We start from the raw sequence: 25,637 nt of genomic DNA, 5'->3' as shown, positions 1-25,637 counted from the left end.
GGTTTGTACATATTAAATAGGCTGAATGAATTAAAGTAACTTATAGACAGTCTTATTTAAAAAAATAATTTTTTGATTTGTGGAATGAATTTCAGCACTGTAACATCCTACACCTACATTCCTCAACTTCAGCTCCTTATGCATCCCCACTTTCATTGGCAGATGGGCCTTAAGCTCTGGAATTTCCTCCTCAAATGTTTTTGCTTTGCTATGTCTCTCTTCTCTTAAGATGTTACATAAAAATTACTCCTTTTGGCAAGGATTGGGCATGTCACATTGCTTGTCTGGCTGATTGTCAACATTTACCTATCTATTCATGCTGAGAAAAGTCTTGGGAGATTTGTTAATTTAAAGTTCCATCAACATGGAAGTTGCTAGGGTGGCAGTCCAATATCATGGCAGACATGAATGAAATAAATATGCATTTCTACTTCATCATTAGACCTACAGTAATATTGTATTTTTGGGTTTACTACATGCAATTTGTTTACTAATGTCAACAGTGGTCTGCAAAAACATTTGTGTATTAGCAGGGGCATCGTTAGGTCTTGAACATCCCTTTATGAGAAAATGCAGAGCCTAGAGAAAAGCTATCCAACAGGTTGGATTTGGTTTTAAATGGCACGTTCCTTTAGAATCATAGCATGGAAACAGACCCTTCAGTCCAACTCATTCATGTCAACCCGCTATCCTAAATTAATCTAGTTCTATTTGCCAACATTTGGCCTATAACCATCTAAACCCCTCCTATTCATATACTCATCCAGATGCCTTTCGAATGCTGTAATTGTACCAGCCTCCACCACTTCCTCTAGCAGCTCATTCCATACACACACTACCCCTAGTCTAAGGAGGTTGCCCCTCAGGTCTCTTTTAAATCTATCCTTTCTCATCTTAAACCTATGCTCTCCACTTTTGGACTCCCCCACCCTAGGGAAAACACTTTGGCTATTCACCTCATCCCTGCCCCTCGTGATTTTATACTTCAGAATGAGTATTGGCTGTTGGTCAATAAGTGATTTTTTTTTACAATTCTTAACATAACAAATGAGCAAGTAACATGTTAAGTTTTGGAGATGTATTGCTGAAATTTGCTATCATTTTGAGAACTTGAGTAAGTCGGGTACAATGAGATGTCAACTACATCTGTGAAGGATAGTCCAAAGCTTCAGCCATGCTATTCACTTATGGAACATACGTTAAATTTTCTCCTCCTTTCAGAAAGGAACAACTCATTCCACTTCCCAACAGCTGTACAAAAGATCTTGAACTTGGGCTACCTTCACCTTTAGGTTTAGGTTATTCACGATGATATAATCTAATCATTGTAACAAATTAATTCAGTAATATTGATGCCATTTGAGTTAGTTACAGCACCATCTTGACTTGGAATGGCGTTGCCATTCATTTACCATTGCATTGAAAAAAATCCTGGAACTCTCAAACAGTACATTACACTGACTGCAGCAATTCAAGGTGGTGGCATGATGGCTCAGTGGTTAGCACTTCTGCCTCACTGCACCAGGAACCCAGGTTCAATTCCAGCTCAGGTGACTATCTATGTGGAGGTTGCACATTTTCCCCATTTCTACATGGGCTGTCTCCAGTTCTTCCAGTTTCCTCCCACAGTCCAAAGATGTGCAGGTTAGGTGGATTGGCGATGCCAAATTGCCTTAGTACCCAGGGATGTGCACGTTGGGTGGATTAATCATAGGAAATATAGGGATAGGGTAGGGGGATAGGTCTGGAGGGGATGGTCTTTGGAAAGTTGGTGTGGACTCGATGGGCCAAATGGCCCACTTCCACACTGTAGGGATTCTACAATTCTCAAGAGCAATTAACAATGTGCAACAAATGCTGGTCTTGCAGCAACACACAGAATATAATAAAATAGCAAATTCCCAAAGCAAAAGTATTCATTTTGAAACAAATAACGCTACACAAAACATGTGCAAAGACAATCTGATTTTACAATCAGCCAAATAATGTACTTTTCAGAAGACAGACTACACTGAAAATTATATCCGTAATTGAAATTTACAAAGTATTCTTATTGCAAACTACTGTACAGATGGTGCCAAAAGCCCTCAAGACACTATGTAATGTAAATCAACAATTGGTATAACATTTACAAGCATAAAATCATGTCAAGCATATTAAATTGATAACTAGACATAGTCCACCTACTTTGCTTCTCTTAATATCTAGCAAAAGTGTTAGTTTAATTCAGATATTATATGATAATAGCTATCTAAAAATATGCAATAAGTTTTGAAGTTTGCTGAATTGTTCTGCAGTAGTTCAATGGGTAATTGGAACACATGGCATGGGGAAACCATAGCTTGTCTCAACATCTTTGAGCCAGTGAAGGGATGAAATCAATCTCAGTGGCTAGTACTTTTGCTGCTGATTAATTACATTGGGCTACAGTGTATGCGGAACGAAACACAATGTGTACAAGTATTCTTATCATTGTTGCCTGAACCCTAAAGCGTACTATTGCTACAAAACTAACTTCACAGAATTACAATTTATAACACAACAAAGGCTTGCTCCCATTTTAACTTGTTCTTTCACAGACAAGCTATTGTGATATATAACAATGGGCAACAAGCCTAAGTTTATGTGATTTCACAAACAGTGACAGCAAGATTTAACTGAAAGTGTTTGTAAGCAAGCTGCGAGAGCATCTGATCTGAAGTTTGGGCAGTAAATCCAATAGGGTCAACAGTGTGGTGCCAGAGAAGCACAGCAGGTCAGGCAGCATCTGTGGAGCAGGAGAATTGTCGTTTCGGGCATAAGCCTTTCATGCAGGGCATATGCCCGAAATGTCGATTCTCCTGCTCTTCAGATGCTGCCTGACCTGCTGTGCTTTTCCAGCACCACACTCTCGACTCTGACCTCCAGCATCTGCAGTCCTCACTCTCTCCCAATAAATCCAATAGAGTCATAGATGCAGAGTTGGAATACAATAAATTTGTAATTGAGCTTAAGTGATTTGTAAAGGACAAGTTGTACCTGATTAACTTGATTGAAATTTTTGGAAGCGGTGCAATACAAAGTATTGTGCAGGGGAATGAATATGCATGTTATCTATGTAAACACCCAGAAGGCAACTGTTAAAGCATTTAGTAAGAAACTGTTAGCTAAAAGCCAAGATCATAAAATCAACAGTAAATTATTGAAGTGGTTAGGAACTTGGCTGAATGGCAGCAGAATGACAGATGAGACCCGGACACTTATTGGCAAATTGTGACTAGTGGTGTCCTGCGAGGATCTGAGATGCAACCTCAACTATTTGCTATATTTAACAAACAACTTGGACAAAGAGGTATGCAAATACCACATATCCAAGTTTCCCAATTGCACAAAAGTAGGTGACTTAGTAAACAATGCAGCTGGAAGCATGGATGGAAATTTTTAATAGATTTAGTGAACTGGCGAAACCGCGGTAAATGGATTTCAAGGTAACGAAAGTGAGATCACCTATTTTGGACCCAGAAACATAGAACAGGATACTTTCTAAAGACTGAAATGCTGGAAACATTGAATATCTGGAGTCGTGGAGGTCCCAGTACATAGATCATTAAAATATCATGAACAAGTACAGGAAATAATCAAAATGTCTAATGAAATGCTGACCTTTGTACATACAGGACTAGAACACAAGCATTGATTAGACAAAATCTGGAGTCCGGTGAACAGTTCTGTGTAACACCACTCATGAAGAACAGGTTGGTATTGGTGGGAGTACAGCACAGATTTATCAAAATAATACCTGAACTCCAAGGGTTAAAATTTGAGGAGCCATTAGACAAACTATGGTTGTATTCTCTGGAATTTCAAAATTTATGGGCAAATTTCATATTTTAAAAGATATTTAAGGGAAAACAGATAATAGTCTTCATAGGACAAACTAGAGCACAGCCAGAGAATTTCTAAAAGCATGGCATTCATCCATGGACTGCATCAACAAACTTACAGACCTCAACCCAATATTCCAGCCACTACAATGGATAACCAGAATCGGCAACCAAAAGCAGCAGGAATGGAACCAAATACATTCCAGAAGATACAGTACAGCAGAGCTTCACAGGAGGCTCCAAAACACTGAAGGTGTCACCTAAACAGGGGATGAAACATCTGCAAATCAACTTCCCAGCTCAGCAAACATACCTACAACTATAGAATGCAGATAAGTTAGATAGAAACTATTTCTGCTGATTGAGACAAGAAGGGAGGTGGAGAGACAGTGTCTAAAACACAAACCAGAACTGTCAGAAGTGAAGTTCGGGAACACTTCTGCATTCAAAGTTTAGAACTCTCTTACAAATGTCAAACTACTTCTTTTTAAATTAATGGGATGTGGTCATCACTGGCCAGACCAGCATTTAATATCCGTTCCTAATTGCCCAGTGGGTCTGAGGCCACATGCAGGTCAGACCAGGTGAGAACAGTTGGGCGGGTTACTCTTTGGAGGGTCATTGTGGACTTGTTGGACCGAAGGGCCTGTTTCCACACTGTAGGGATTCTAATTCTAATTCTAAAAGGATATTAGTGAACCAGCTGGGCTTTTGCAACAATTGTCAGTGGTTATAAAGATTATTAGACTAGGTTGTTTTTCGCGAACTCAAATTGTCATTTGCACCAATGGGATTCAAACCCATGGCCCCAGACCTTTACTCTGGGGTTTTTAATTACTAGTCCGTGACACTATCACTGTGCCACACCAGTCCCATTTAACTTTTTTTTTTGACAACTGACATTGATAACAACTTTGCTTAACAAAAAAATCTCAAGGACACAAGACAAAGATGAGTATATGCAATTAAGTTCAGATCATTCATGATCTCATTGAATTAAGATTAGATTAGATTCCCTACAATGTGGAAACAGGCCCTTCAGCCCAACAAGTCCACACCAACCCTCCGAAGAGTAATCCACCCAAGATCCATCCCCCTGCCCTATATTTACCCCTTACTAATGCAACTAACACTATGGGCAATTTTACCATGACCAGTTCACCTAACCTGCACATCTTAGGACTGTGGGACAAAACCTAAGGGGCTACAGAATAAAGTACAACAGTAAACTTCAGTCCCAGGGTAATGAACTATAAATCACAGAATGCCTACGGTACAAGTAGAGGCCATTCAGCCCATCATTCTGTACTAGCCCTCCAACAAGCATCCAATCCAGACCCACCCACCAACTCTATCCCTATATCTTCGCTTTTACCATGGCTAACCCACCTAGCCTGCACATTGCTGGACACTACGGGACAATTTAACATGACCAAATCCATTTAACCTACACACCTTTGAACTGTGGAAGGAAACCAGAGCACCCAACAGAAACCCAAGCATACATGGACAGAATGGGCAAACTGCACACGGACAATTGCCCAAGACTAGAATCAAACCTCGGTCCCTGGTGCTGTGCTGCAGCAGTGCTAACCACTAGCCACTGTGCCACTCATGAGCACCACAGTGAAAGGGAAAGAACTTCCCATCTGAATAACGTTTACTTATATTTTTAAAAAATGAAATGAATGAACTTTTCATTTCACATTAAATAAGACCATCAATTACTTAAACATATGAAATAAGGAGAGTAATTCAGATGAACATTCGTCGATGGAAGGACATTTTCTTTTCACCCCATCAATTATTTGCTTGACAGCTGCTTGTGGCTTGAAAGTTAATCATATCGGTACACATTTTCTCAGAGCAAAACACACGTTGCCTAATATCTACCAATCACTATTAGGCTGAATGCAAGAAACACTAGAAGAGGTGACCTTATAGAGGTTTACAAAATTATGAGGGGCATAGATAGGATAAATAGACAGAGTCTTTTCCCTGGGGCCGGGGAGTCCAGAACTAGAGGGCATAGGTTTAGGGTGAGATGGGAAAGATATAAAAGAGACCTAAGGGGCAATTTTTTCACGCAGAGGGTGGTACGCGTGTGGAATGAGCTGCCAGACGATGTGGTGGAGTCTGGTACAATTGCAACATTTAAGAGGCATTTGGATGGGTATATGAATAGGAAGGGTTTGGAGGGATATGGGCCGGGTGCTGGCAGGCGGGACTAGATTGGGTTGGGATATCTGGTCGGCATAGACGAGTTGGACCAAAGGGTCTGTTTCCATGCTGTGCATCTCTATGACTATGGCTCTATTTTGACTCTAAATATAAATTAATTTGAATTTAATACATTGAAGCCAAGTCCAGTGTTCATTTCCACAAACTTCACATTGCATTTGAAGCAGCATTGCCAAGGTGGGGCAACACGCAATGGGGATCAAAATGCAGTCCACGTATTTTTTTAAAAAGTCATTTTTCTTGTTGATTTTAAAATACATAATACATAGCAATAGATTGATTTCATATCCCACTTGTGGAACTAACCTTAATTACTCCATCCAACCACTCAATATATATTTAATTCCACATCTCATCATCTATGTGGTACATGCCTGCACATAACGGGTCTATGGTAACTAATTACCACCGATGTAACTGACAAATCTGGTATGCCTTTAAAAACTGATTTGGTTTAAATTATTATTGGTGTAGAAACCTGTGATATAATTCCTGTTTTCAGTTATTCCGACACAGTCCAGATCTATTTTTCAGATGTTAATTCGATTTAAGCATAATTTTGTCTCAGATTCGATTGCAAACAGCAACCACTGCAAATTCTAAATTATCACGTTTTAAACACCCTTTTGTTGCGAAGTGAATGATTTAATGCCGCACTTCCCATATTCCAGTCAATGTGCTACTTCGAGCTCAAACCACGTAACACAAAAACAAAGAATGCAAATAATATTAAACTTGACAATAGAGAAGTATAAAATATCCGATTTTTGCCCAAAAACGGGCATCTAAGCTCTAACGAAATCCAAATGTTACTTGCAGATTTCAAAATATTAGAATATAACGTTATGGACGAAAATAGAACTTGTAATGTCGTGCCTCCACGAGAAAATAAGACATTTGCTGGATACAATCTTATTCCCAAAACTATTTGAAGCTGTAGCAGCCTGAGAGCAACAACATAGTCAAGGAACTGAACTCTGTCCCGACGATATTCGAGAAAATAAAACAATCAATTCATATTTTAAAGTCTCAAGACAAAATAAATCTATATTTTTAAACACTTTTTTAAAAAAACTTCAAAGGGCTATCACTTAGTTGGATACGAGCCCCTAATCGGTACCTGAAAGAAAAGATGACCGCTTCTTAACTGATCATACTCATGAAAAAGAACAGTAAGTCCAAGAATATCCTCTGGTTATATCAAGGAGGGGGTGTTGTTTGACAGTACAAACAACAGATTGCCTTTTCAGAGTTTTAAAAAAAAAGTTTGCCAGAGTTCCAGAAATGGTCTTTAACTTTGCAATCCGAAATCAAAGGCGCCAACAGACTTCCCTTAAAACGTCTGGGAAAGAAAATATCAATTTCCAATGATACACACACACATATTCAAGGGTGCCAGTATGGGAGTGTGCCACATTGCCGGCCGCTGGGTTAAGGGCTGAGGGGGCCGACTCCCTGATTGCAGCTTCTCCCGCCGACAGGATTCCCCCTCTCACACAGGCTTGGCTGAACAACTTCCAAAGTAATTTCTTCCTTAAAAATAAAAGACTGTCACTATCACCAGCGGGTTTAAGGAGATAACAGATTCCAGCCTTACCTGAGCACAGGGTTGACGGCTGATTAAGGAGGGGACTGGGACAAGGTTGATTTTTTTTTATATGGTTTTGATCTGTTTTAATCTCTACATGGCACTTCTCTGGCTTTTTTTTCCCCTCTATGTTTTTTGAGCTGCCCACCAGCCGCTCAACACTCTCCGACTGAAAACACTGGCGCGCTCGCGCTACCCGCAGCGTGCATTCAGAAGCGCGGACGCTGTCACGGACACGGCGCCGCACAGGAGCGTGCACGTCACCGAGTCTATAAAGCGCGCGGGTCGGATTTTTCTCCCCCCCCGGCGCCTCGCCTCTCCTTCTCCTTCTCCTTCTCCCCCGCAGAGCCCGCTCCAACCTCGCCAGTCCCGCCCCTTACGACACATCGCCGATTCCCCACCCCCTCCTCGAAACCCCGCCTCCTCGCTGCCAGTCCCGCCCCCTTCGCGCCGCCCTCCCGTTGCTGGCTCCTGACGTACCCCGGTCCCGCCCTTTCATTACCAGCCCCGCCCCATTTGACCCACTACCCCTCCCCTTCGGTGTCAGCCCCGCCCCTTCAATGCCATTCTCTTCCCTCCGACCCTCAGCTCCGCCCCTCCTCGTAAAACTGCCACGCGCGATGTGGCAAAAATTCAAATGAGGCGTCTCGAGCCCGACGTTCTAAACTGTTATTCTTGGGCGGGGGGTGGGGCTGAGGGACAGGTTAAGGTCAAGTCTGACCAGACCATGGGGTTGCTCCCTCATTAGTGAGAGATGGCTGGAGATGGTTTAACCTGAGGGTCACCATGCCTCAGGCTAGGACAAGGCTCAAAAGAGAGCCCTTCACTGGTAACCTTAAATGGTACAGAGAATTTAACCCACGCCATTGGGTCTCACTAAATCACAAATACACAGTTCAACCTACTTGAACCTCTTGAGGGAGGATCCAATGGGGTAGGTGGATTTGGGGTTGAATAATGGTCAGTTCTTGAGGGGAGGTGACAATCTGGTGGTATTGTCACTGGATTAGTATTCCAGAGAAAAACCAAAAGAACTGCGGATGCTGGAAATCAGGAACAACAACAGGCAAGGATCGATGCTGGGTCCATTACTTGCCATTATTTATATAAATGATTTGGATGTGAGCATAAGAGGTATAGTTAATAAGTTTGCAGATGACACCAAAACTGGAGGTGTGGTGGACAAGGAAAAAGGTTACCTCAGATTACAACAGGATCTTGACCAGATGGGTCAATGGGCTGAGAAGTGGCAGACGGAGTTTAATTCAGATAAGTCTGAGGTGCTGCATTTTGGGAAAGCAAATCTTAGCAGGACTTAATGGTAAGGTCCTAGGGAGTGTGGCTGAACAAAGAGACCTTGGAGTGCAGGTTCTGAATTCCTTGTAAGTAGAGTTGCAGATAAGATATAATAGTGAAGAAGGCATTTGGTATGCTTTCCTTTATTGGTCAGAGTATTGAGTACAGGAGTTGAGGGGGTCATGTTGCAGCTGTACGGGACATTGGTTAGGCCACTGATGGAATATTGTGTACAATTCTGGTCTCTTTCCTATCGGAAGGATGTTGTGAAACTTGAACACGTTCAGAAAAGATTTACAAGGATGTTGCCAGGATTGGAAGATTTGAGCTATAGGGAGAAGCTGACTGGGCTGGGGCTGATTTCTCTGGAACGTCGGAGGCTGACGGGTGACCTTATAGAGGTTTATAAAATGATGAGGGACATGGATAGGATAAATAGACAAAGTCTTTTCCCTGGGGTGGGGGAGTCCACAACTCGAGGGTATAGGTTTAGGGTGAGAGGGGAAAGATATAAAAGAGACCTAAAGGCCAATGTTTTCTTGCGGAGGGTGGTACTTGTGTGGAATGAGCTGCCAGTAGAAGTGGTGGAGGCCAGTACAATTGCATCATTTAAAAGGCGTCTGGATGGATATATAAGTAAGAAGGGTTTGGAGGGATATGGGCTGGGTGCTGGCAGTTGGGACGAGATTAGGTTGGGAGATCTGGTTGGCATGGACAAGGTGGACTGAAGGGTCCCTTTCCATGCTGTACATGTCTTTGACGTTATGACTAAATTGCTGGATAAAACTCAGCCGGTCTGGCACCATCTGTGGAGAGAAATCAGAGTTAACGCTTGAGGTCCAGTGACGCTTCCATAGAACTGGACACTGGATCTGAAAGGTTAATTTCTGATTCTCTCCATAATTTTTGAGCTTTTCCAGCAATTTCTGTTGTAGTTTTAGAGACATAAGTAATTCAGACCTGATTTCCAATTCCACCAAGCAAATGTTTGGAATTTGAATCAAATCAAAAGCTACAAGTAAACGTCTAATGAAAATCATTGTCAGTGGTTCATTAATGCTGTTTAGGGAAGGAAACCTCGCCTGGTCTGGCCACCATATGAAACTAACACAGCCATGTGGTTTACTCTTAACTTCCCTCTTAAATGGCCTGGTGACACTGTGAAGAAGGGTCACTACACTCAAAACATTAAATCTATTTTCACTGCACAGATGATGCTAGACCCGCTGAGTTTTTCCAGCAATTTCTGTTTTTGTTTTAGCAAGTCACCAAGTTGTATCAGCTGTTACAAAGTAAAAAGGAATGAAATCGGAAGGACCATCTGGCATTCACTAAGGCACCAAAACAACAGCAACAAAAACAGATTTATTAGACCTGCAAAGTTGCCCTGACCTATGGGGTCTAGGGTCAAAGTTGGGAGAGCTGTCTCACAGATACAGCCTGACATAATCTACTCATGGAATCATAACTTAAATGCAATGTCCCAAATTGCACCATCACCACCCTTAGCCATATCCTAACTCACCAACAGGACAGACTCAGCAGAACTGGCAGCACAGTGGTATACTGTTGAGAGCTGCCCTGGAAGTTTTCCATATTGACTGTGGAACTCATGATGTCTCATGGCATCAAGTCAAGTATGGGCAAAGGAACCCTCTGCTGATTACCACACAGCATTTGCTTAGCAATAGCCTGCACACTGACACTCAGTTTGGATTTCTGCCAGGGCCAATCAGCTCCTGAACTCATTACAGCCTTAGTCCAAGAGGTGAGGTGACAATTGCTGCACTTGACATCAATGCCACATTTGATTTGAGTGTGGCATCAAAGAAGAAAGGTTTGAGAGAAAATGCAAGAGAAGAATGAAGAATGAGAAGAATGTGAGGGGAGAAGATGATGGTGGAAAATTTCATGTTTTGCTCTGAGAAAATGCATGTCTACATGATCAACTTTCAAGCCATGAGCGGTTTTCAAACAAATGGATTGATGGGGTAAAAAGAATATGCCATTCTATTGAAGGGCATCAGTTTGAAATGTTTTGCTTATTCAGTATCTTAGGTTATTCTGGATTTGGGAATATTTGAAGGATAGAATGTGGGTGAGAGAACATTAGGAGGGAAGAATGTGTTTGAAAACTGGGATGGAATGACCTTCAGTGGGGCAATATGGTGATGAAGCATTTAGAGGATAGCATGTGAGTAGAGGAATAATGGAGGGAAGAATGCCATACCCTGACTAACCAAGTGTTAAATGCAGTGAATCTCACCCATGAGAAATTGCATGGAGTCCACAGTATAGAAATTGTCCCTATCCATTCAGCTCAGCTTGTCCATACTGGTATTCACACTCCACAGGAACCTCAAATCTTGCTTCATGTGGTCTTGTTATCATAAATTATTTCTTTCTCACTTATGTTTCTGTTTAGCTTCCCTTTAAATTAATCTATAATATTTACCTCAACTATCCCTTGTGATAGCATGTTTCACATTCTTACTACAATTAGATCAAGATGTTTCTCCTGACTTATTGAGAATCTACATATGGTAGAAATGATTCTGTTCAATTTCGAGTCTTCAGGAAGAAAAAAATAAATAATTATTTAATACTTTGTTAATAATCTTAATAACTTGATATGGCATATCAGTGCAAAAGTGACAGTATCGTTGAATTTACTGAATGTATTACAGTCCCTAGTTCTGAGAATTAGTCACAGGGCCAGTTTTCAGTATAATTCCAGCATGATTAATACCTGATACCAAATGCCAAGTTTGTAAAAATAGCTATGTTTTTCATTGTATTCAGCCTTTCCCACTGGAATTGGTGACATACTTTAGAAGCAAAAAAGATGGAAACCCCATTGGAAATAACAGATTTTTTTTTCTTGAATGTTCAATTTCTTTTCTCACACCCCATAAAAGTGACCATTGATTAATATATGGGAGTTTCTCCTCCAAACTGGTTGACCCTAGAAATCCAAAGGAGGAGTCAAAGAAACTTATGCAGTTAACCATATCAAAGCTGAAGAAGAATACACAATCGTCACAGTAACGAGAAAATCAATGACTTTATTTGGTTCATCAGAAACTAGTTAGAGAGATTCATAAAAATATTTACAGGATAGATTTGCATAAAACATTAAATTTCTTGCTAAGATTCATTGAACACAGATTAGGATGAAGACCAAAAACAAGTCTGGTACTGGCGTCTCAACATGTTTTCAGCATAAGAATGAAAGAAAAGCATTTTCTGGGTAATAACATGTGAAGAATAGCAAATTCTAAAACAAAGGCCTATAGTGGAGGTACCCACATTTGTGCAACACTGAAACATCAATGCATCTGTACAAAGGTAATCACTATAACCAGATTATGCAACAGGCCTAAGAATATGTAAGATACTAATTAAAGAAAATTATCAACTTTGAAAACTAAATGAGAAAAATGACTGTTAATGCTTTGGATACATTTGGTATATATTTGAACAGTCTATTGTAACCTCTGATTTTACATTTTTCTTTAAGAAAGGAAATAAATACTTCATATATCATTTTTGACAATGTTAGGGTGTCCCAAAATATTGTACAGATAATCAATTACTTTTGAAGTGAGGTCACTGTTAAAAGGTGAGAATCACAGTGAGCAATTTCTGCACGTTCAGTTGGACATTTCTGCGGCCAGGAAGGGAAAGCACATTGCTAGACCCTGACAAAATATTTTGGCCCTACTATAAAAGAGGATTCACTTGACAGATTTAGATGCTGTAATTAAAGGGAAATCAAAGTTAAAAAGAGTTCTATTGAGCACAGGAGTTTTCTGATAGTCATTAATTTTAAATAATTTTTTGAAGGAAAGACTATTCATTTCAGATAACATTTTCATATTGCCATATTAGAAATTATAAATTAAAGTTCCTGATGAAGGGCTTATGTCCGAAACGTCGAATTTCCTATTCCTTGGATGCTGCCTGACCTGCTGTGCTTTAACCAGCAACGCATTTTCAACAATGCAAAAAGAAGTTCCTACTGTCCACAACAGACCAAGAAAATCCTGGATTTGAAGCCCATGAGCTATCTGATTTCAGCAGATAAAACAAGTAGAACCAATGGTCTCAAAAATAAAACTTATACTCCACAAACACCTGATGAAGGAACAGTGCTCCGAAAGCTCATGCTTCCAAATAAACCCGTTTGACTATAACCTGGTGTTGTGTGTTTTTAACTTTGAGTTATCATGTCACCCCTGCTTGAACAGTTTACACAATCAAACTGGGTGGGGAATTCATGGAGGCAAACCAGCAGGGAGTTAGGATTCAGGCCAACTTTCAAAGAAGTCAGTTTGGGTTAAACAAACACTTCAAGCTGTTTGGGTTTCTCCTGCTCCATTTTTCTTAAACAACTTCATAGGGAAAGACAAAAGCAGTAATGTCGTGGGAAAACCATCGTCTGCAAGCAACCTTCCAAGACACACACCATCCTGAGTTGGCCATATGTCAACATTCCTGGGTTGATGTTGTGGAATTTCCTACCAAACCTCATTATGGGAGCAACAGTTGAATAATAAAGTTTAGTGTTTCACATGAGCTCAGCGACTGTGCTTCTTCAAACACATAATAAGTGGAAATTTGAAGCTATATAACAATCTCCAAGCCACCATTTCAAATTACCATTCAGGTCAAAATATGTTGACACTTCTCTACAGCCACTGGGCATGTTTTCTTGATGTGATTTTAGTTTATGTCCCGCTAAGTACATCATAAAAGGTATTATTATAGAGTAGTAATAAAAATGTCCCGACTGTAGTGAAATTCTTTAATAATTTTCCCTTAATTTGTGAAAACTCTGATTGAATATATGAGATGTGAAACGGTTAAAATGCTTTTTCCTAATACACGATTTTACATTTTCTCCATATATATTGTTCATACACATAGCTACATGTAAATCAATTAAAAACTCAAGCGCTGTCCCCAAACTCTCCTCTCCCGGGCCCTGCCGTGTATCTTGGACATGTAGTTTTCCAAACGCTTTCCCAAAGCTTTTAAACCTGGACACTGCATTTAGAGAAAACTACAACTCCCGAAAGTCTTAGCGGAGACCGAGCCGGTCTGGGGAGAGGGAGGAAAACACGCCCGCTTACACAAAAGAATCCGGCGGCACTTTGGGACCGTAACCTCTTTTCTTTTGAATTTTCCTTCTCCTGACTGAATGTAAAACGATCAATTGGAATATAAGTGGGCGAAGTTTTTTCTTATTTAAAAGTGATGGTGGATTTTCAAACGTTGAAAGTAGTTCCGTTCGCCCGTCCATCCTTCCCCCTCCATGCGTTGCCATGGCGCGTGGCGGTTGATCCGCCGTGGTCTTGGTGATGCGGTGCTGGAGGGATTGACGCCATTTTGTTCATTTGTGGAACCCCCCCTATAAGGAGCAGAGTGCAGCCAATAGTTGGAGCCCGGTTCTGTACCAGGTCAGTGTGAGGAAGCAAAGGGGGAATGGGCTACTGTGCAATGTCCAGCTTGCTGAATTGTAGTTGATGTTTTTAGCCTTTTTGTTTTTTTTTAAAAGAGCTCCCTTCACTTCAGAGGCTAGCAAGACAGGTTTTAAAGAAAAAAGATACTAAACCACATTAAGCCAGCCCCAGTCTTGTTAAGGTGAGAAGTAATTAGATTTGCGAATAGGTACAGTGCGCCTGGCAATTCTTCTCAGTGTGGGGTAGGCAGAAGTAAATCATGGAATATCAAGTAATAAACCTGAGCTTGGAAAGTGAACAATTGTCAAACTTAACCTTCTCACCCCTCCAAAAAGCTTGTGCTATTTTCATAAATGTAGGTTTATCTCATTGGTTATATTATCACACAAGTTTGTTACTTTATACCCCAGCAAAGTTGGATGGTTGCCATTCTTGTCAACTGCACACTACCCCCAAAATTACAGTTCTGGCAGTCTGGAAATGATGCCCTGTTGCATGCAGTTGGACATCCTGGATACCTGCTCTTGGATTGCAATTTCCATTAATTATAATTGTTGTCCATTGTGTGATTCCTGCACTGAAATAGAAGGTAGCTAAATGTAGATTGGCATTGTGCCTGCATCTGCACCAAATGTTTTTATTACTGGCTGAGTCAAAATGACAGCATTTTTGATTAAATTATTGTTTGGTATGTTAGCCAAATATGACTAGTTGATTTTTTTAAATAAATAAAAGATATAACTGATTATAAATTCATGCATGTACACTTTTTCTTATATGTTTGTTAGCAAACAGTAAGACAGAAGTGCAACATGCAAATATTTGATTGTTGTGCTTTACTTCCTTAGTTACAAAATGGTGGTAAATGTTAAACTCAAAAGGCAATATATATAGGCAAGTGAGTGCAATATATTACCTGCTAAAGTTACTATTTGAAAACTGAAAGTTAATATAATAGTGAAAAAAAGTTATGGAAGGTTTGAACAAGTTGATTAAAGGGTTTCTGCCATTTAGAGTGTTTGAGTGCTAGTTATTATTAGCAAAATTTGGGGGAAACAAAAGAAAGGAACTGTAGCAGTGTTTTTAAACTGACAGGTTGATCTTTTTGTTCTTTCGTGGGATGTAGGGGTCACTATCATAGGCAGCATTTGTTGCCAATCACTAGTTAACCTGGATGTGACTGGCTTGCTAATGCCATTTCAGAGGCAACCATGTTGCTGTGGGTCTGGCATCACATGTAGGCTGTACCAGAAAGGATGGCAGATTTCCTTCCTTAAAAGCATTTAGTGAATCAAATGAGTTTTTGGAACAATTAATGATGGTTTTGTGGATATCATTACTGAGACTAGTTTTCAGTTCCAGATTTTTAATTAAACTTAAATGGGATTTGAACCATTTGGATTTCAGATCCAAGGGCATTATACTATGCTATGATGGGGTCAGTTCAGTTGAGCTGGCTGGACGACTGGTTTGTGATGCAGTGTCACCAACACTGTGGCTTCAATTCCTGCACCGACTGGGGTTACCATGAAGGATTCTCCTTCTCAACCTCTGTCTTTGCCTGAGGTGTGGTGAACCTCAGGGTAAATGACCACCAGTTGTCCGTCTCTAATGAATGAGCAGCGCTATGGTCTGGTAAAACTTTGGTGATTTTATCTTTATTTTCTTAGTGTTCAGAAGTTAGAAACCTCAATTAGTGACAAAGAGGAATAAGACAGATTCTTGTCAAAAAATGGTATTGAGATTTATTTGAAATTGTTTTAATGATAGATGCATAATAGAGCAAAGATGTTCTTTCTGAAATCTCTGATGTAAAATTAGCTCCCATGCCACTACTGCCCAGAAATGGAAATTTTAACAAAGGCTTATAATTATAACCAACATTATTTTTAATTATCTATGTGCTTTTACATTAATTATTTATTTTAAGCTGCTATCAAGAGTTTTTCCTTTGATTAATTGAAGACTCTTTTTGCATGTACATTCTGTGAATCATACAGATTCAGTCCAAGTTAAATAATAATGGATGTCCAAAGAGACTTGGGATTTCAGGTGCATAGATCTTTAAAATATCATGAACAGGTGTAGAAAATAATCAGCAAAGCTAATGGAATGTTGGCTGTTATATCTCGCAGATAGATTATAATGATATAGAGATTATGTTACAGTTAATAAAAAATACCTGGTTACACTTCACTTGGAGTACTGTGGGCAGATATGGGCACCACATCTTAGAAAGGATATAATGGCTTTGGAGGGAGTACATCATAGGTTTAAAAGAATAATTCCTCGATTTCAGGGGTTAAATTATTGCATTGTCAGCTGAAACTTGTGCTAAAATCTCTAGAATTGGACTTGAACCCACAAACATAATAAATTAAGGTTGTAGCACTACCAGTTGAGCTGTTGTGTTGGGTGCATTGTTGCAAATAATAGCTTGTACTTGTGACGCTGATGTGGTAAACTCTGGCCACCTTCTAGAGCCTCTTGTTTCTTGTTCTTATTTAGATAATTTTTGAGAATCCTGAGACTGCAGATTACATTGTTGAAAATAAAAGAGGAAAGATCAAAGCTAGAGTGACATATCAGGACTGCAATAGCTTCTGGATCTTAACAGCACTTAATATGCCTGCTATATTTGTCTGCTCACAGTATGTTGCTTTGTTCACTTTCACCCTATATCACAGATTTCCCTCAGATTCCATTGTGTAAGTAGATTTTATTGATGTTTTCATATTTTTCTTACTTTTTACAACTGTTGAGAAGTTAATCCTTGTACCCCATTGAAATTGCAGTACTGATTTTGCAGGCTGTGTTGTAATATAAAATTAGACTCTAGTGATTCCAGAAGGCAGGATCAACACCTAGCCTGTGGTTTTAATTTCCTGCATCTCAAAGTAAAATGCTGACAATAATAGAAGTTGCCACAACCACCATTTTCTGCTGTTTTATCTTGTCTGAAATTGAAATTCTCCAGGGGATAGTTCTGATGTGTGGCATTTTTTATGGATGCATTACTACAGAATCCCAGGAACCCATGCCATGCCTGACCTTCAAGCCCTTGCTACTCTCAGCATGAGCACTCAAAAAAATGAAAGCACAAGAAGAAAAATTATGATTTACAAGAAAGGATGAACCAAACAGATGCAACTTAACCCAATTAATTTACAGATTCAACAATCTATTGATTTATTTACACATTGAGTTTCTATTTAAAAAAGGTCTAGAGTTTGGGCTGAGTGCCAATATGTTGTCTAACTGAATGAACAGCAGCTCAGTCACATCGCATTTCTGAGTAATGAGTGTGAGCTGCCCAACTAACAGACCAATACCACATTTCATTTTTTTGAAGAGTAGTGCTAAACAAAGTCCTCTTTCAAAAATCATTTATGGTCCTTTGAACTTTCCTATACCCTTTTCACTGTGTCTTGACTAGCCATAAATAAACAAAAAATATAGATGTTTTTTTTTAATAAGGGCTTCAAAAACTGTGTAAGTGGCTCAGCCAGCTTTCACAATAAATAGTGTTAACTGTGGAAGATCCTCAGATTAACCTCTATGTCCAAATAGACTTGGGATTTCAGGTACATAGATCTTTAAAATATCGTGAACAGATGTGGAAAATAATCAAGAAAGCTAATGGAATGCTGGCTTTTCTATCTAGCAGATAGACTATAGTGATATAGAGATTATGTTTATAGTTATAAAAAACACTGATTACACTTCACTTGGAGTATTGTGAGCAGATCTGGGGGGCACCACATCTCAGAAAGGATTTCAATCATTTGATCACAGCTGCAAAAGCTATAGGTGTGCGATAGTTGGTTATTTATGTAACAGGATCCATCCTTGGTCACTAATTTGCAGAAAATGCATGCATGAATCTTGATTAAGAATTATATCTGCTATATATAAAAGCCAGTATTCCATTAGCTTTCTTGAAACCAACATGGTCATTCTAAAAGATGAGAGACTTAACAAACAATCCAGGTCTTTTTCAATATATAACTTCAGTTACATCACACTGTAATCTTTTGTTATAACTTCTGTTTTACATTCTTCTATCCACAACCACCTGATGAAGGAGCAGCGCTTCGAAAGTTAGTGCTTCAAAATAAACCTATTGGACTATAACCTGGTGTTGTGTGATTTTTAACTTTGTACACCCCAGTCCAACACCGGCATCTCCAAATCAAATCCTGATGCTCTCTGGTCAGCTAACCCGCAAACATTTGTCATCTTCCCTTATGGGAAGACACCATGTTCCCGGCCCTACACGCATCCCTGGAACATCTGGACAAGAATGATACCTACAACAGGCTTCTACTTATCGACTACAGCTCCAACTTCAACCCCATAATTCCAAACAAACTCATCTCCAAACTCCAGGAACTAGATCACTGCTTTCCCATATGTAACTGGATTCTCAAATTCCTGACCAACAGATTGCCGTCACTATGGATAGGTGACGACAACACAGCCATGATAATCCTCAACACCTGTGCCCAGTAAGGCTGTGTACTCAGCCCCTTACAATGCCCCTTTTACACTCAATTGGCCAAATTCGGCACCATCTCCATTTACAAGTTTGGAAACAACACCACAGTAGAAAGTCAGATCTCAAACAACAGCAAGATGGAGTACAAGAAGAAGAAGATAGGGTGCTTAATGGCAGGGTGTAAAGATAAGAATCAGCAAAATGAAGGAGTTGGTCTTTCACTCAAGAAGTGGCGTGGAGGACACGCCCCTGTCTGCATCAATGGTGCTGAGGTGGAGAGGGTCGAAAGCACCGAGTTCCTGGGAGTGACAATCACCAACAGTCTGTCTTGGGCTACCTACGTTGACACTACGGACAAGAAAGCACATGCAATGCCTCTACTTCTTTAGGAGGCAAAGGAAATCCAGTGTGTCCAGAAAGAATTACAAATTTTTATGGATGCAACGTTAGAAAGCATTCTATCTGAGTGCATCACAATGTGCTCTTCCCGAGACTGAAAGACATTACAGAGACTTGTGAATGCAGCCCAGTTCATCACACAACCAGCCTCTCATCCATTGACTTCTATACTTCCTGCTGCCTCTGGAAAACAACCGAAATAATCAAAGTCCTGTCTCACCCCTTTATACGCTCTTCCACCCTCTTTCATCGGGCAGAAGATATATAAAGATTTGTATACACGTACAAACAGATTGAAGAAAAGCTTCTTTACCGCTGTTATCAGACTTCTGAATGAACTTTTTAAATGTTAATGGTAATTTGTCTCTTAGCAGCTGTAACACTATCTTGCGCTCTGTTCTGTTACCCTGACGCACTTGTATAGGTTAGATTAGGTTCCCTACGGTATGGAAACAGGCCCTTCGGCCCAAAAAGTCCACACCGTCCCTCCGAAGAGTAACCCACCCAGACCCATTTCTCGCTGACTAATGCACCTAACACTATGGGCAATTTGGCATGGCCAATTCACCTGATCTGCACCTCTTTGAACTGTGGAAGGAAACTGGAGCACCTGGAGGAAACCCATGCAGACCCAGAGAGAATGTGCAGATTCCACAAAGGCAGTCGCCCAAGGCAAATCTGGGACCCTGGTGCTGTGAGGCAGCAGTGCTAACCCCTGAATCACCATGCCACCCCCTGTAAAACAACACTTTTCACTGTACCCTTGATACACATGACAATAATAAATCAAATTAAAATTGAAAAGTAAGCACGGCACAATATCAAAATTGCCTTTATATACTGTATATCAGCGAAGTCCTGAAAAAGGGTTACACCTGAAATGTTGACTTCTCCACTTTCTGATGCTGCCTGGCTTGCTGTGTTCTTCCAGCCTCCTCTATCTGAGTCAACTACCTTAGCACACCTTATTGATGCAGTGGCTCTGATCTCTGAGAGATGACTTTAAAAGGTTGTCAAAAACTTTTAAAATATGTTCTGAATTTCTGCAGCTCTTTTGACACGATAGCACTAAACCTCTAATTTGACTTTTGTGAAAGATATTTTGTCTTCATTCTATTTCTACCAAAAGGCTGTTTTTTTAAATAAATATTTTTATTAAAAAAAGATTTAAAGTTTTTTACAAAATTACAAAACTAGTACAAATTAGTATGACCACTGTACAATATAATAGCCACAACACCATCAGGCTGTTTAAAGTGAGAATCTTGATGAACTGTACCTCTTTCTGAAATCAGTGTTTCTCTTCATACAGAAACAAAAGTATATGTAGTAGTCATCTTCCATATCAAATTTGAATTAAAGAACAGCAAAAAGCTGGGTCGTTTAGAGTATCTGAGGTGTGGGGTGGGGAGGCCAAAGTATTCTGTGAACTAAGTTAAAAGCTGAGTTGTCCAGAGACAAAGGGGACAATTTGAAGGATTAGATTTAATGAAAAAACAACTGAAGGAAAAAGAGACTTGTGATGAAAGAAACAAAATAGTCACTCAGAAGAACTCAGAAAAAACTTTCATGTGACCGGAGACATTCCTGACATAGATTTGAAAATATCTTTGCACTTTTCACCCAAAACCTATTATCATGAAGTGATTGTCTGATATAATGGACTAATTATAAAATGCCCAGAAAACAATTGCAATGTTGGTGTTTTCAAATGCTGCTTCACTCTTTATTCCAACCAGCTGGTAATTATTATTGGGTAGTTCAGCCAACATAGTGCACCATGTATTATAAAGTTTTACCAGACTGTAGATTGTGTACATTTGGAGTCTACTGGATTTTTAATAGAAGAACTTAGAACCCTTTGAATACTAAAACTAGAATTTAAGTGAATTACAGAATAATAGACAGTTAGTTGTGACTGCATAGCCTGGTTGGAATAAAGAGTGAAGGTGCATTTGAAAACACCTACATTGCAATTGCTTTCTGGGCATTTTATAATTAGTCCACAATAATAGACAATCACTTTATGATAATAGGCTTTGGGGGAAAAGTGCAAAGATATTAAACTGGCAAGGAGCATACCGTCAGACTTCAGGTCTGTCAATTTTCTTTGTTTATCTCTTGACTGGGCTCACTAAGTGCTAACAGTAATCCAGTGTTTTCTTGGGAGAGCATAATTGACCAATATCAGCAAGTGATTTGATCACAGGGGTTTCATAACCAAAACTATCATGTTTTCTCCTTTTATTTATCCAAACAAATGTCCAGTGTGCAGTTTTACTCTCAAGCTCTAAGTGAGCACTTGAATGCATAATTGAGGCTGATATTTCACTGCAATAGTGGTAGAATCGTGTCTTTTAGTGAGGTGATGTTTTTGAATCAAACATGAAACCAAGACCACCTTTAATCTTGCGGGTGTGTCTGAAACCTCCCATTGTCAGTTTAACAAAAGTTTGAGACATTCCTGGAATCTGTAACCGGGGACAGAATGAATGTGTACTTAGTATGACCTGATCGTTTCAAATTAACTTGTGAAAAGCAGGTCATGCCTGACAAATCAATTTGAATATTTCGAGACAGTAGGTGTTTTGGTGGATGGGAAACAGGATGTGGGTGCTCTCCTTTCAATATTATCTATATGAACTTACCCAGAATATAAATTGTAATACTTCTGTGCCAAGATTCCTCCCTAAGAGAATACAATCAAAAACCCCTCAATTGGTAATTTATTGTTTTTGTAGCACCTTGCTGTGTACATTTGGACATAGCATTTTCTAAACAAGTGACTACACTTCAAAAGTAACTACTTGACAGCAAATGTTTTGGGGTATGATAGACTTTGCATGGACATAAATTTGCTTTTTCCTCCCTCTTCACTTCCCTATCTAATTGCACTATTTACAATGATTGTATTCCTCATTCTACTGCTTGAGGTCGAGGACATTGGTCCAGAGGGAAAGGCAACAAGGAAGGAGGAGGCACTGAGTCACCCTGGCGCCTGTTTATTTCTGATTCTTCTTTTTGAAAAATGTATCAAACATAATTTAGAAATAATTTCTGGTCAACAGAATTCAGGTCCACAGTTAAAAATCACCAGGTTAGAGTCCGATAGGTTTATTCTGAAGCACTAGTTTGTGGAGCGTTGCTCCTTCAGGTGGTTGTGGAGTATAAGATCGTAAGACACAGAATTTATAGCAAAAGTTTACAGTGTGATGCAACTGAAATTATAATATTGACAAAGACCTGGATTGTTTATTAAGTCTCTCATCTTTTAGAATGACCATGTTAGTTTCAGTTCTTTCATATGTAAATCCCAGAACTTGAGAAAAAAGTTACATTCTCAAATGAACTTTAACAATAAGTGCTACTTTAGCCCAGATAATGTCCTGTGTGAGCCTATCTGTGCCCCAATGTTCAGACTGATTCTATTTCAAAAAGGGTTTTTCAGAATCTTATATGGATTCATGCAATCTTTGAGCAAAATAAAATATAATTCTGCAAATACAAATTCATCCCACAGACTTATGTGGGTGTGTGTTGTGGGTGGTGGGGGGGGCATTATGAGTGATTCTGTGATAGAGTATGTGTGTGAGTGTAAAGGGATAAAAGTCTGTGAGAGGGTGTGAATGTGGGTGTGTATGTGTGAACGTATGAGGGAGAGCTTGTGTGTGAGAGAGGGTCTGCGTGAGTGTGTAGTGCAGTGGGGTCACCTGTAGTGTGACAGGAACCCAAGGTCCCGTTTGAGGCCATCCCATTACATTTTGCTCTCAAACTGCATGAATCCATTTAAGATTCTGTAAAACTCTTTTTTTAGAAATAGAATCAGTCTGAACTTTGGGGCACAGACAGCCTCATATAGATCACTTCATACCTTCAATGCATTATCTTGGCCGACATGACATTTATTGTTAAAGTTCACTTGAGAATGTAATTTTAAAAAATGTTCTGGGATTTACATATGAAAGAACTGAAACCAACGTGGTCATTCTAAAAAATGAAAGGCTTCACAAACAATTCAGGTCTTTTTCAATATATAATTTCAGTTGTGTCACACTAAACTTTTGCTATAAATTCTGTGTCTTATTATCTTATACTCCACAACCACCTGATGAAGGAGCAGCGCTCTAAAAGCTAGTGCTTTCAAATAAAACTGTTGGACTATAACCGGGTGTTGTGTGAGTTTTAACTTTGTACACCCCAGTCCAACACCAGCACCTCCAAATCAAGAGTTCAGGCAATTATCCTAATCTTCCAAACCTACTGATTGTAGTTTCTGATCAAAGCCAGTTCAATTCAATTAGTTTCCCATTGGGTGGTTTGGGTAAAAATCACTCTAGTATTAAACCCGTCTTAATAGTATGTTCATTGAGCTACAGTTTGCTTAAAATATGTCATGCATGTTCTTCTAAATACCATTACTCTGTAAACTAATAAAGAGTACAGTAAGTTATTAATATTTCATAAAATCCCAGCATCCCTGAAGGAGAAATAGTTCTTGTTCTGCTTTGCTAATTTGCTTTGTGATTGATGGGCAGTCTTATTCTTGAGTGCTGTACAATATGAGTTGAAAGTATAATTAGGTTTGTCTGCCAGAAAGTAGCAAAAAGCTGCAGTTAACATTTTTAAAATCATTTTTATACCTCCTCCTCTCTCTCTTGAAGCTGCTGAACCATAGTCAGGTGTGACTCCATAGGTTCTAAGAAACACAGTCGTTCAACCTGAAAAATTAACTCTGATTTCTGTCCACAGATGTTGCCAGACCTGCTGAGCTTTTCCAGTAATTTTTGTTTTTGTGATTCCATAGGTACCAGCCCATCTAACCTAAGGTTCCTGATTACTTCCCACCAATGCCTAGTTGAAGTGCAGCATTTTGGGCAAGACCTAAGGACGTGGTTTGGCTTGACTGGGTATATGCTTCAGTCAAATAACCCACTCCCACTCACTATCTTGCATCATCCATGAATAATGCCAAATTGATCACTTAGAGTAGCACTATACTAAATAATTATTAAATAAACTTGTCAGTGCACTGCAATTGTTGCAACTTCCAATAACAGATCTTCTAAAATGTGGCCATTTTAAATTTAATACTTTCTCCAAGTGATTTATTTAATGACCACTTTACGAAGGCCCAAAGTTCAGTATCTGAACTGCACTGAGCTGATGAACTTACCAAGGGAGCAGATGGAATTTAATTGGTTTCTGTACTTGGCTTCTGGATCAGGCCTGAGGGTGTTTCTGGTCAATATGACCACTGCCAGGAAGCCCCTTTTATGTATGTAGATGAAAAATTGGTTATGATGAAGCATTGCAGTTGATTAGCTTGCTGACATTCAGTGTGAAATATTGAACAGTTGGGTGAGATGCTGGAATAGCTGGCATAACTGGAGCAGAATCCAAGGAAGAGATATGACTTTGAGAAGAAACAGTATGCTGAACTGTATTTGCTGTTCACAGTGTAGTCTGGATAGGTCAAACATAGATTGGGTGACAGCTTTGCAGAATGTCTCCATTCAATTCACAGGCATGATCTGAGCTTCCAGTGACCTACCACTTTTAGTTCTCTTGTTTGAGAGTCTGTTGCTGGAAAAGGACAGCGGGTCAGGCAGCATCCGAGGAGCTGGAAAATTGACGTTTCAAGCTGGAGACTTTTACTTTCACACTGATATCTCAGTCCTCAGCATGCTGTAGTGTTCCACTGAAGCTCAATGTAAACTTGAACAACACCTCATTTTCAGGTTAGAAACTTTACTGCCTTCTGGACTCGACATTAACTAACAACAATTTCAGACTGCAATCTCTGCTCCCCTATTTTGTATCTTTTCCTTCACGTATGTCGGTCTTAAATTTATTTTCCCCATGGTCTTGCTTTCAGAAAATAGCTGTTTGCTATTCTCCCATTCACAGCTCTGGATCCATTTTGTTTATGTTTCTTTTTTTGTCCCATTCCCACTCCCTTTGATTCTGCTCTAGCAGTTCTTTTGTCATATAATGTCAGCTGTCTTGCATCCTTTCACAAACCTTCCTTTTGTTATTTGTGCAACTTCACCCATTTTATTTACTTAAAAACTGTTACATTTCTAACTTTACCAAAACTCTGTGTGGCAGAGAATCACCAACTCCCTGACATTTCCTCTTTCCTCTCTTTGGATCCTGATCCCAACAACCGACCATTATTTCCAGGATTCTCATTGACCTCATCTCCACAAACCTTCTCTACAGCTTCCCATGTACTTTTCCCCCTCTTTTATTTTCTGCACAAACCTCCAAAGCATTTGTACTATGAA

At 39.6% G+C, this 25,637-nt stretch overlaps 2 protein-coding genes across 9 annotated transcripts in view; one reads left to right on the top strand and one right to left on the bottom strand.

Moving 5' to 3' along the window:
- The window catches only part of peak1 (pseudopodium-enriched atypical kinase 1), a 195,382-nt gene extending 187,504 nt beyond the window's left edge, over window positions 1-7,878 (bottom strand). For all 3 annotated transcript variants that reach the window (XM_060853890.1, XM_060853892.1, XM_060853891.1), the window contains exon 1: window positions 7,702-7,878. The gene's annotated coding sequence lies outside the window, so the exon portion shown is untranslated. The remainder of the gene's footprint in view (window positions 1-7,701) is intronic.
- Window positions 7,879-14,245: 6,367 nt separating this feature from the next.
- The window catches only part of hmg20a (high mobility group 20A), a 52,529-nt gene continuing 41,137 nt past the window's right edge, over window positions 14,246-25,637 (top strand). For 2 of the 6 annotated variants that reach the window (XM_060853876.1, XM_060853873.1), the window contains exon 1: window positions 14,246-14,450. The gene's annotated coding sequence lies outside the window, so the exon portion shown is untranslated. The remainder of the gene's footprint in view (window positions 14,451-25,637) is intronic. The other 4 variants (XM_060853875.1, XM_060853872.1, XM_060853878.1 and 1 more) reach the window with 4 other exon arrangements.

Source organism: Hemiscyllium ocellatum, chromosome 42, assembly GCF_020745735.1.
Source record: "Hemiscyllium ocellatum isolate sHemOce1 chromosome 42, sHemOce1.pat.X.cur, whole genome shotgun sequence".
NCBI classification, from domain to species: Eukaryota; Metazoa; Chordata; class Chondrichthyes; order Orectolobiformes; family Hemiscylliidae; genus Hemiscyllium; species Hemiscyllium ocellatum.
Note: the sequence above shows the minus strand (reverse complement) of the source record. Positions and strands in the feature narration are given on the sequence as shown.